Consider the following 13,801-nt stretch of genomic DNA (forward strand, 5'->3'; position numbering starts at 1 on the left):
CTGCACACACGCCCTCGTAGCTAGCATTGCGTGGCATGTGCTTGCTGGAGCTCTAGCATGCAACTAACGTAGCTGTCTTAGCGGGAGTAGAACATCTTCAGTACGGTGAACATAGCGCTCATAGCAGCACTAGAGCTCTCTGCTCGCTCACCACGGTCCCTCACCAGTGCATTACTGCCTAGCTGCATCCAAGCGGTCATCGACGGATCCACCCGGGGAAAAGTTCTTGCTAGACTATTGACAAGCTCGTCACCAAACTCCTAACAGATCTCACTTAGTGCCTCCAAAGCTACCACTTGGGCACCTTCCCAAGGAGACTGCCCATCTGACTCAATACTCCAACTCTGCCACTATGGATTGTCTGCATGGGCTGGAATGGTCACCCATACATCATACCATGGCTGCCCCTCAGCTGCCACTTCCCTCCAGAAGTAGCGGGGTGGCTCAGCGTACCCAACTGAGTTTAGCAGCCTTCATAACAAGGTAGGAATGCCAAACACAGCCAGGAACATGTCACTATGAGGCGGGGCTCCTAGCGCTGCCATCTGTAGCAAAGTGTGCAACTCTTGTGAGAGGATATCATATGTGAGAAGAAATTTAATGAATGGGGTAGGCAATTATAAGTAATGGAGGGGTGCAACAATGTAAATGCATGAGTGAACATGATGCATGCACATTCCATACGTTCGCATGAATCTTAGAAAAAATTTAAAATTCTAATGACATACACGGTGGCATACATACGTTCTCTCAATATACGTAACTAATCGGGCTACACATTTCACTATTAGTGTACTTGCACAAGAATTTCATTTCAGCCCATCCCAACAATTATATATGCAAAATGCAAATCTAGGCTCTAGGTTGCAACTAAATACTTCCATATATGTATACCCATACATATACTTCCGTATCAAAGCTACTCGATGACAATTTATTACCCACAATTAAATACGCACCATACACACATGCCAGCATGCATATACAGCCGTATGAAAGCTAGCTCTCCCAGATCGCACGCTCACATCTTGCAATCCTGCCACTTATCAACTTATCTTTTTACCTGGGCATAGAGGCATTCAATCCATACATTACCACTTAAGTGAATGGCATCCATACAATAGCACGCCGTATGGACAATGAAAGTAAAAATCCCCATGTAAGTACTTAATTAGCCACCTAATAATCCTTAACTAGCCATAAAGGAGATGACCACTGGCACACTATAGTTTTACGTTCAATCCTCAACACTCTAAACTTATTACTACAGTTGTAGAAATTAAGTTTATAAAACAAAAACCTTTGTTTTAATTGCACATGTGATAAGTTTAGTGTTGAATCCTGCTCTGATGCCAGCTGTAACAGAACCGTCCAATTTATAAGAGCACAAGTACAATAGCAACCACCGAGGCAGTCAAACCATCACACTTGAGCCCATATAAATCCGGTGGTCCATCAAGTATCACGAAGGATCTCGAATCAACCAACATACAAGCCAAGATCATACATGATTCAACATACAAGTCACATGTAACAATAAGTTCACAAATAGTTTGTCACACATCAGAGTTCCAACACAGTTATTACAACATTAGTTTAACAGTAGTGGAAGCAACATAGTTCTGAACGACATCAACAGTAGTTTAGATACATAGCCAGTTTTCACAGTCATCTCCAACAAAAGCACAAGGATGAGATCATATATAGAATGACCATGCCCATGGTCCTATTCCTCATCCACTGTAGGAGCAAAGCAGTGCTTATAGTAGCTATGGTACATCACGTTATCTGCAACAATAGGACCTCCAACGGCCGGTCCTTAAACGACACAGACAGAATCACTATAAGTCTCCACACCTAACATATAAGATTCCACCTGACCTCCAATTGTTCAACATCACCAGGTTATGTTCCACAATAGCACACTATAGCCAACCGTGATCAAGTCACCACCTATAGCTCCTAGGTGACACGAAATCACCCAACTTCTACCGGTCTAAGCATGGCTAAGCATAAAGGTCGATCCTGGACCTACATAGGATTCAAGATAGATATTTTGGGACAAGGAAAGTATATGCAACAAGTGGTTCCAATCAACTCCTTGTACTTAATGCATTAACATAAAACAAAAGGACTCAAGTTGGTATAAGAACACATAGGATGTTAGGATGCTCTGGGGCTTGCCTTTCACAAATGTAGCCGCCTAGTAGTCAAGCACTCTAGGAGATGATCAACTTCAGGATCGCCTTCACTTGGAGCTTCTTGGTGCTAAGCTTCCTAGTTCTCCTCTTGTGGATCGGCTTTGAGTTCCACCAACGTGATTTCTTCCACTGCACCTATTGCATGCATATGCATAAAGTAAGTATCATGAATGCAAAAGAAGAATTCTTCCGCTCAAGTTATGCATTTTTCAAGATAGAAACCATTTAAAAAGCATTTATCTAGCTCCATTTTATTCTCCTAGAAAAATACCAGAAACAGTGCATTTCATATTTTTATCAAATACTATACTTCATGAGGAATCCAACAAAATTGGACACTCCTAGCTTGAGATATGAATTTTTGAAATATACATTCAAATCTAAAAAATAAATCAGAAAATCAAAACATACACAAGCTGACAGCTAGGGCCCGCTGGTCAACAGGACCCACGCGTCAGCAATACCAGAGCAGGAGAGGTGCTTCGGCCGGCCTTATCTCACCGGCGGTGAGATCACTAGTGACCACGGTAACACCAATGTGTTCCCCTCATCAAGCTGCGTCGATTGGTGGTGAATACGTGACCTAGGGTTCACTAGAGATGGCTCGCCGACGGTGATGGCGGCACGACGGAGCTGTGCAGTGGTGTGCCGGCCATCACCGACCATGGCACGCGCTGGTGAGGATGGATACTCCTTCCTGGTGACCTAGCGTAGCACTATGATGAGGATTAGGCCATGGTGGCATAGTGGAAAAGCTTGGCCATGTGCATAGCCATGCGACGATGCACGGTGCGCTGTGGCGGGGCTCTCCGTTGCAGCTAGCCGATGATGAGAGGGGAGTCTCCATCTAGCCTACTAGATCTAGGTCACAAGGCCATGCAGAGATGACAAAGAGCAGGGACTGGAGTGACCCAGAGACGGCTGGCCACAGCGAGCTCAAGCTCACGGCCATGGTAGCCACGACTGGAGCGGCAGTGTGTTCCTATTCGACCATGCAGTAGCGTCTAACCTAGTTCCTAGCTAAGCATAAGGACCACAAAGTCGCTATAGCTCAAAGAAGAGGAGGACAGGAGGTGTAGTGGAATGACGTGGCCACGGTGAGCCGAGAGCGCGGCGGCGCTCTAGTGATGGCGTGGTGGCGGCAAGGCAAAATGGGGCCATACCAAGGCATGACATGAGGTAGAAGTGGATCGGGGAGGTAGAGGTGGTGGAGCTATTGGCATGAGGAATCAAGCGGTGCAGCTATGATGGCGGTGAGCGGGCACGGTGGAGCGACGGCGATGGCGCGGCGGTGTGGTCCTCCGCTTTGCTATGGCGTGGGTGAGAGAGAGTGAGGTATGAGAGCAAAATGGGGCGAGCAGCAGAGGCGCATGCCTTTATTCCCTGCATTGGCCTGATTGGCTGGGCCGACGCTGGCATATGGCCACCACATGGCGTGCCTGGCCTACCCCTGATCGGCCACTGACACCGACGTCGAACGGCATCAGACTTCGACGAACGCGACTGATAGTTCATCCTTTGCAAAAAGTTCTTTAAAAAGAATTGTAGATCTACAACTTTGATTTAGAATGTTTCCTCTAATTCACCATGGTTTTCAAATTGCAAAGCTTCAAAGTAGGGTACATTGAAACTGAAATTACAGTTAACACTTAGCCAAATTTTCTAAGTGTGGCAACAGCATTTCAAGGCTACTTGTGGACTATTTTTGAGCATGCTAAGCACCGAATTATGTCTTGACCCAAAAATAAAAGTTGTTACTCTAGTCAAGTACTACAACTTTTCTTAAGGGTGCACTACCATGCAAACAATCTATTCTATAGTTCAACTTAGGCCAAATATGCAACTTGAAAATGATAGCTTACACTATAACCATGACTTGGAGGCCAATTGGGTCCAAGTCATGAATACCAAAGTTGTTCCATATGACATTTTAGACATGTTAAAGGTACTTATAGGGTCCCACAAGCATTTTATACATTGGTCACTTGTAAACCCTAGCATATGTAAAGCATTTAGTGACAAACACATGTGATATAAGAAATCATAGAGATAAAATTTGAGATGCTCATGCTCATGAATGATCAATGATGCTTGTGCTCATGCAATGCTAATGCCAAATGCATTCTTAACACCTAGGGTGTTACAAAGACCAACAAATTTGGAGATCTTACATGTGCAAAATACAAGTCGGTCACCCCTCGTACCATCATCGACGGAGTTCGCGCTATGCCAGATCAGATCAAAGTTGTTCCTCCGAAAGAGAAGAAGACAAAGGCGCCATCACCACCTATCTCAGTGGCTTAGAAGCATCCAAGTATGACTATTGCTCTCTTAGAGAAGAAGATTGAAGACCTCTCCGATGTTATCTATACCCTAGAGCAAAGGATCGACGAAGAACACGTCTATCGCAAGAGCCTACAACATGATCTAAATGCTTTGAATCATTTTGTTGCTAAGATGAAGAAGTAAGAATTAGGTAGTTAATAATAAGGCCAAGTTGTTAGGTCATGTGTCTAAAAATAGTATGTTTAGGTTACTCGTGTAGCTCATATAATTAGAATATTGAAGTTCATGGTAGGTAGTCAAAAATTTGTGTTTAGTTTGTGCTTGTGTAATAAAGTGCCTTACATATTAATGGAGTCTTATTATTATTATTATTTGCTCTCTATTTCTTTTGGATATGTGTTTTGTCTCCACATGTTGTGCATAAAGGTATATAGGAAAACAAGTGTGGGGGGAGACACTGTGACAACAAGATGGAATTCGATCGTGAAAATTATGAAATTCAGAAAGTAATGAGCGAATGACCACGTCCTACGAAGCCAGCCTCGAGCAGCCCCTAGAGCAGGCCACCTGGCCTCCTCTATGGGCCAGCCGGCCCATCACTATGTCGTCTCACCATGAGTTTTGTCCTTAGTCAGGTTCAAGCCCAATACACTCTATTTTTATATGTTTTGCTTTCCGTTTCAAACTAAATTGAGAGTCCTTTGATAAACAACTTTAAAACATGAGGAAAGATTATTTCAGTCATGACTTAAGGATAGAATCACATAATACTTTTATTAGAAGTCTTGCTACTGTTGGGAACTTATTATTAGGGACCCCATGTTACTAAAGTTCTTGTGGAATGAGATATAGTAGAATAATGAGAACTTGATTCTTGATGTCTTGTTATTGAAGAATTTTATTTAAAAAAAGTAAAAAGAATAGCTATACCTCTCCTTTGTGGTTAGCAATGTCCTACTAGAGCTACATATAGACTAGAGAAACCTTCTACATATACTACTTGTCATTGTATTGAGTTTGGTCAAACCTTGTGACCCTTGTTGAGAAATTTATCATGCTCTCAAGATCAAGATCACGTACACTCCACATATATCTGCTGCCCCTACACTAGGAGTATGCAACAATATGTTTTCCATCCACATATAAATGTTCTACTCCTACACTAGGAATAGACACAAAAATATGCTTGATAGGATAAATGCTCCAAGTTATTATAAATGTCTCTCTTGAAAAGTTTCAATTGCAGAAAGAGAGGCATGGGCTATGCAAAAGTTATTCAGAAAAAAGGGAGAGTATTGAAAAAATGGACAAGTGTCCAAGATATTGAAAACAATAGGTACTTAGATGCCCGCCCAAAAAAAAGAGAGATGAATAAGATAGCCCATGTTTTCTTGCAAAAGTTTTCCAAGTTTCAATCAAGAGAGATATGTTTCAATGAGCATAGTAGAATTAGGTTAGCCACCATATACACATCCACACACATGCACATCTTGATCTAAGAGGATGGCGAACACTAGATGAGGGAGAGAGAGAGCGGAGGTGCACATGTTGAGGCTGGCCACGGTGAGATGAGAGCGCGGCGGCGCTCCGGTGATGGCATAGTGGCGGCGAGGCAAAATGGGGTCTTACCAAGGCACGACGTGAGTTAGTAGTGGTTCGGGGAGGTAGAGGTGGAGGTGGCGGAGCTATTGGTGCGAGGAATCGAGTGGTGGAGCTACGACAGCGGCGAGCAGGCATGGTGGAGTGACGGCGATGGCGCGGCGGCGTGGTGCTCCGCTTTGCTCTGGCATGGGCGAGAGAGAGCAGGGTGCGAGACCGAAATGGGGCGAGCAGCAGAGGCACCCTCCTTTTCTCCCTGCGCTAGCCTGACCAGCCAGGCCAGCGTCGACGTATGGCCGCCACGCGGTGCGCCTGGCCTGCCCTCGGTCGGCCAGTGACACCGGCGTCAAACGACATCAGACTCTGACGAACGCGACTAACAGTTCATCCTTTGCAAAAAGTTCTTTAACAAGAATTGTAGATATAAAACTTTGATTTAGAAAGTTTCCTCTAATTCACCATGGTTTTCAAATTGCAAAGCTTCAAAGTAGGGTACATTGAAACTGAAACTACAGTTAACACTTAGCCAAATTTTCTAAGTGTGGCAACAACATTTCAAGGCTACTTGTGGACTATTTTTGAGCATGTTAAGCACCGAATTAGGTCTTGACCCAAAACTAAAAGTTGTTACTCTAGTCAAGTACTACAACTTTGCTTAAGGGTGCACTACCATGCAAATAATCTATTCTATAGTTCAACTTAGGTCAAACATGCAACTTGAAAATGATAGCTTACACTATAACCATGACTTAGAGGCCAATTGGGTCCAAGTCATGAATACCAAAGTTGTTCCATATGACATTTTAGACATGTTAAATTTACTCATAGGGTCACACAAGCATTTTATACATTGGTCACTTGTAAACCCTAGCATATGTAAAGCATTTAGTGACAAACACATGTGATATAAGCAATCATAGAGATAAAATTTGAGATGCTCATGCTCATGAATGATCAATGATGCTTGTGCTCATGCAATGCCAATGCCAAATGCATTATTAACACCTAGGGTGTTACAAAGACCAACAAATTTGGAGATCTTACATGTGCAAAATACAAGTCAGTCACCCCTCTACCATCATCGACGGAGTTCGCGCTATGCTGGATCAGATCAAAGTTGTTCCTCCGAAAGAGAAGAAGACAAAGGTGCCATCACCACCTATCTCAGTGGCTTAGAAGCATCCAAGTATGACTATTGCTCTCTTAGAGAAGAAGATTGAAGACCTCTCCGATGTTATCTATACCCTAGAGCAAAGGATCGATGAAGAACACGTCTATCGCAAGAGCCTACAACATGATCTAAATGCTTTGAATCATTTTGTTGCTAAGATGAAGAAGTAAGAATTAGGTAGTTAATAATAAGGCCGAGTTGTTAGGTCATGTGTCTAAAAATAGTATGTTTAGGTTACTCGTGTAGCTCATATAATTAGAATATTGAAGTTGTGCTAGGTAGTAAAAAATTTGTGTTTAGTTTGTGCTTGTGTAATAAAGTGCCTTACATATTAATGGAGTCTTCTTATTATTATTATCTGCTCTCTATTTCTTTTGGATATGTGTTTTGTCTCCACATGTTGTGCATAAAGGTATACAGGAAAACAAGTGTTGTGGCTGGCCACGGCGAGGAAGAGAGAGAGTGGAGGTGCACGTGTTGTGGCTGGCCATGGTGAGCCAAGAGCGCGGTGGCGCTCTAGTGATGGCACGGTGGCAGCGAGGCAAAATGGGGGCCTTACCAATGAAAGCTAGTTTTCCTACTGTGCAAGTCAACCCAACTTACTGTGCAACAGCACCATGAAGGAAAATCATACTCGATCTTGGTAGTGTACTGTTTTTCCAGTCGGTGTATACTTGCAACTTTCGTTGACCTCCAGGCCTCGCTACCATCCTTCCTTAGCAAGGTTTCCAAGGCAGACTTGTCCTTGGTACATTCTATGTGTTTTTACCCAAGACGTTGCCTCAGATTCAACCCAAATATCTATTGCCGCTTGGTTATGAGGATTCCCTCAAATAATGATCGTAAAAAACGATGAGTCAACAGAGTCAGCTATCACATTCATCGCTCACTCAATGGACTCAGATAATATAGTGTTATCATTAGAGAAAGAGAACTACACACATGGAACATTATGTAGTTTTCCATCGATTGGCATCTGAGTGTTTGAACAGTTACGATCGGCATAGACATTGTTTATTGGTTAGTCGGTTTCTAACAGCCTCGGAGGATGCATACCCCGTCTGTGATCTCATCCCTTATGAAAGGTTGTACTCAAGCAACATTGGTAGAGGACTACTTTTTGAACTTTGTGAATGAACATGGAACCATTGTAATGAGTAGCTTTCTAAAGCTTGCAGTCTAGTGCTAAGTTCACATGGTCCATGCTATATTCATTAGGGAAATAGAGATTGTGAGTAATTGGTTTATGCTCCATAGTACTCTCCGTATCCCAAGAACAAAGTGTTGTGCTATCTTGGATTCCTCCCAAAGTAACAATGATTCATGGAAGCCAACGAAGAAAATTCTTCAGACTAAATTTACTAGGAAGAGCGAATATCCAAAAGTTGTCTTGACCAAATTAGCCTCTCCAATACTCCAAAGTTAAGTAGCCTAATGCTATCATTGATGTTGGAAAAAGGATGACATGCTTCTCTTCCCTTAAAAGTCTTTCGCACCAAATCTTGGGGTGAGATTCCCATAAGGGGGGAGGACTATAACACCCTAGGTGTTTGTCAACAAGTTAAGCAATGGGTTTGAGCTCAAACATGACATGATAAGTGTTGATGAAGGTGTCAAGATCAAATCTACAAGAGTGAGCCCCAACTTAAACTTGGACAACACACCCTTACTTATTTGTGGACCCTTGTTAAGATTATACAAGATTAATGTTAAACATGCTTATTTCTTATACATTACATCAACATGCATCCATCTTGACCAGTGGAAAAGTTTCATGAAGTTTGAAATCAAGAAGTCACATGAAATGATAAGTTATAGTCTTTCTTGGATTTCTTTATTAAGTAAATGGGAATATGAGATGTTGACCCAATCTTGATACCTTGCCCAAATGACTCTAATTGAACTCTACAACAAAAGTCATGAAGGGTTCGTATTGAGCAAATATCAAGAAAATGCCTCAATTGGTCGAAAACCCTAATTCCAGAGTTTAACGAGGTGCTGCTTTGACCAAGATGAAGCAATGGTTTATGTACTAGATATGAAGTTTGACCTTTAATTAAAGTTGAATTTTAAGTGGAGTAAAACAAACTTTATTTTTGGACCAAGACCTGATTCCACTTCTAATTGGCTCAAACAATGGCCTTAATTTTGAATGCAGTGCTCCTTTTGAGCTCTCAAAAATATTCTAAGTCCTCGATCAGTAGCAATGTGATGGCAAGTTTGTGACATTTTATCTTCCAAATTTATAGGGCAGCTCAAGTGGAGTCCGTAATATGATTTGGAGTACACCTTGTGATGGAAACAACAAAACAAGTCTCATCATTCTTGGAGCACGTTTGAATGTTCAAAAATGATTTCAAAAACAGAAAATGCTTGTTGGAATAGCTAGAATTGTCTTTTTCATGATAGGGTTTTGACCAGTGTTGACCAACTATTTGGAGTCCTTGCATGAAGGTGGGACCTAAATAAAGTTGTAGTTCATCTTATGTAGAACAAACTTTGTTTAAAGGTCAAGACCTAGTTCAGTCTCTAACTTCGTCTAACCGAGCCCTCAAGTTGGAATCCATGGCTGCTTTGGGAGCTTGAAATTTTGCCAAGTCGGAAAAAACTGAAGATCAGTTTTCCAGTTTCTTGTGGCCATATTTGATGCCTTGTAGTCTGCTAACCAGCTCGAATCTGACCATGATTCTTTAAGCAATGTTGGAGATGTCGCGTAGCTCTACAACTTTAGTTACTACATATTGTGCCAAAACTAAATGGATTAGGAGTTACGAAGGGAGAAAGATTAATGTTCAATCGCATTTTTGGGGTAGAATTAGATTTTTGAATCTGGGCATGTTGCATGGCCTTCATGGCCGACCGTGTGCAGGAGCCGAGCACCACGTGGTTGGCCTTGCTTGTCGTATGAGCACCACCTCACCTCACTCTCCTCATCTTGGACAGCTGAGCGCCCTCCCTCCTCCCTCCTGCTCGCTCACTTTCTCCCTCAGCTATCAGCCCTAGGGGCATGAGCATGCCCATGGCTGCCATGACAAAGCCCCTGCCCCGTCCACCCTCGCTGCACGGCACCTCCAACCATCTTAGTGCCCCTGCTCCTAGCTAGCACCACCACCTCCTCCTTGTTGTTCCCCCAAACCCATACCACCCATCCCCGGCCTCGCACGCCGCCATCATGCAGCTGGGCCAACTCGAGCCAACTCAGCCTGCCTTAGGCCAAGCTGAGCTATCCTCTGGGTGTGCATGACTCCCCTGGTGCTTCCCCGCCACTTCTTCTCCGTCGCCGTCAACCACCGCACCGGAAATCGGTCGTTCCCTGATGTCCTCTGCTCCAAATTCATGTCAAGGGCTTTGCACAGGAATTCAAAGAAAGGGAAGGGTCGATCTACAAACCGTAGACTCATATAAATAGTGCCTATAAGGACCAGTTCGTGGGAATCGATATTGAAGAAAAGTCTAGGGTCCTCGGTGCAAGTTTGCTTTTCTTTTATGGCGGAAACTTTGGAAATTTGTAGTAAATTGTATAAAAATCATAAAATAGCAAATGAGGACTTTTTGGAATCCTTATGAATAGATCTACACAGTAGAGTTATAATATGATATGTGTTAGTATAAAGTTTCTGATGTTTTTATTTATTCTTGCAAAGTGCTTTTAGAAATCCTTTTAAGTTGGTTAGATGCATATATTGAATTATAGAAGTCCAAAAATTGTGATTATAGTTGTGTTAGTCTTGTGATGACACTCTCTAGCTAATAAAAATATTAAAATGCTAGTTGTGTACTGTTTTATCATGTTTTTATTTAATCTTGTTAAATAGGCATTTTTAGCTTGTTTTTCTTGTCATTTTCATATCTAAAGTTTTGGTGCTTAAATTGATGTGAAATTTTTGTAGTAGGCTCTTGATGCTATGTGTGTGATGTGGTAAACATTTCATAGGAATTGGATGCAGTATGATTGATTTATTGATTTAACTTGTTTATTGCTTGATAAATGGTTTTAAATAAGTTATAATTTTTATGTAGATGTAAAAATAGAAAATGTGGTTCCACTACCTTTGTATGATGTTGTGATACCATAATAACATATAATATGGGTATGTGTTTATAGAAAATGATGATCGTTAGATTTATCCTGCTTTTACATGTTTTCTTGCAATAGAAATTTGTCTTTTTCATAGTAATTAATCTATAAAACCTGAGCATGTGAAATTTGTGCAGTAGTCATATTTTGATAACATGTGCCACTCATAAAAATCTTAGCCCCAAACTAGTTGTTATCATATGGCAGTAAAAATAGCATATATATTGCATTATATACATAGAGGATGAATGTTTGCTAATAGATCTATGTAGTTATTGTCCTATGATGCTTCTCATAGCTATTAGTATGTGCTATGATTATTTTAATATGGTCACAAGCTGTTAGAGTAACATGTATGTCAAGAACATGTTAGTTGTAGCAACTAAATAAGAGATTACCACATTCCCACACGTGTGGTAGAACTCATGCCATATGAGTTCTGGGCTCTCAAGCAAGGATCTATGACTATGTGTGAGTATCATGACATGTTCACTCAGTTGTCGCGCCATGCTCTAGAAGAAGTGGATAGTGATGTTAAGAAGCAAAAAAATGCTTTTTCAAAGGACTGAATGATGGTTTGCAACTACAGCTGATGACCGTGGTGTATACCGACTATCAGACGTTGGTGGACAGAGCAATAGTAATTAAGAACAAGCATTGAGAGATGGAAGAGAAGAATAGAAAGTGTATGTTGCTACTGTATGAAAGTCTCAATTAAAGAAAGGGATAAAAAGACATACATTCACTCGGTTTTAGCGTTCTTTTGATGTTTCCTTCCATTCATAAGAAGAAAGAGGCTCTCATCCTATAACTCTTCTATTCTTCCTCGACTAGCTTTGGCAATGGCAATAGATTGGATTGTGTGAGAAATGGAAATGTTGATGCAAATACCTTTCGTTTTTTGTATTCAATAGAAGGGACCGCTAAGGGAGGATTCTTCAGGTGTATTGGATGCACTAACACCATCACAAGTAATGCACTGCAACACGGAAGAGGAGTGCGCTCTCCTTGCTTTCCTTATTTTAGCTACTTTACCTCAGAATCCCTCTCTGGATCCGAGCTCTCCTCCACTATCGTTTCGGATTGATTAACCCACGACACCAGACACTATACCAATGCCTTAGCTATCTAGACTGCATGTACAGTTTTGGTTGTGCAATTAGTTTCATGATGCAAATGATTCTTTCTGTGAATATGGTGAATACCAAAGTTATAGGTAACTTCATAATCTAGCTAGTGTTAAATTTTCATGACCATAGGCCTGATGGTTTAGAAGTTATAGATTTTAGAAGTTTGCTATCAGGTTTTTGCATGCTCTCTATACAGATCTGAATCATTGTGTTGTTTGACTTAGCTAAGCTTTGAATCATGTCTTGGAGATAATAGAAGTGTAGTGCTTTTCCTAAGATTTCCAAATTGTTAAAGATCACCCCTTTTGTTGGTCTAAATCTCCAGTTATGAGCTTGTAAAGTGGAGTGATAGATTCTGTCATAATCTGGATAGAGATGTCTTATTTGTGATGTTTGACCTAGTTAACTTTGGAATTAGCTTGTGGTGTTTATAACAAAGTTGTGCATGGTTTGCTAAGATTTCTAAAAAGTCTAGAACCACCTTATTGTTAAAGCTAGAACTCAACTTATTGTTGTCTGAAGTTGCATGTCACATTATGTTCATGTTTTGGATAGAATTGTTGCTTTGTGTGTTCAAGGCCAAATAACTGTTGAATCGCCTAAAGATGATAATAATAAAGTTGTAGATAACTTAATAATCTTTCTATAAAGTTCAGGATCATGCTTGTTGGATGATTACAACTCCAGTTATGCATTTCTAAAGTTAATATCCGTTTTTTGTCCTTTTCAATATAGACCTGAGATATTGGCATATTTGATCATGTTAACCTCTGACTCAGCTTTTGTAATGAATAACAAAGTTGTAGACAATTTCATTATCTTTCCAAAAAGTCCAAGATCACTTTTATTGAATGATTTTAACTCCAGTTATGGTTGAAATACGCGACTGTTGTACTGCTGTCTAAATTCTGTGTATGCACTTAAGTTGATTGCTCATTCTTGATGTTGCTGGTGCATGCTCTAAATTATGTAGCCCTAGTTACTTAGTTGAATGACTTGCTCTGTAGTACTTAAATCAATATGATGTGACCATTCTTTATATTCATGCACTTGCATCTTGCATCTTATCTAGGTACGCTGGATGCACCACGTGAAGGACGTGATGATGGAATCGAACCAGAAAACAGTGTTGGTGGACCTATCCCAAAGATGGAAGGACCCCTGGAGTACATGTCTGAATAGGAGATGCTTGCCAAGCGAGTGTTGTCTAACAAACACTAACCTAGTGTTGGATCCCAGGTAAGCCCCGGAGCATTCTAAGCCTCCTATGTTTTTACAAATATCACTTGAGTCATTTATGGTTGATACATTATGTTATAAGAGTTGATTGGAACCA

This window comes from Miscanthus floridulus, chromosome 19, assembly GCF_019320115.1.
Source record: "Miscanthus floridulus cultivar M001 chromosome 19, ASM1932011v1, whole genome shotgun sequence".
Lineage (NCBI taxonomy): Eukaryota > Viridiplantae > Streptophyta > Magnoliopsida > Poales > Poaceae > Miscanthus > Miscanthus floridulus.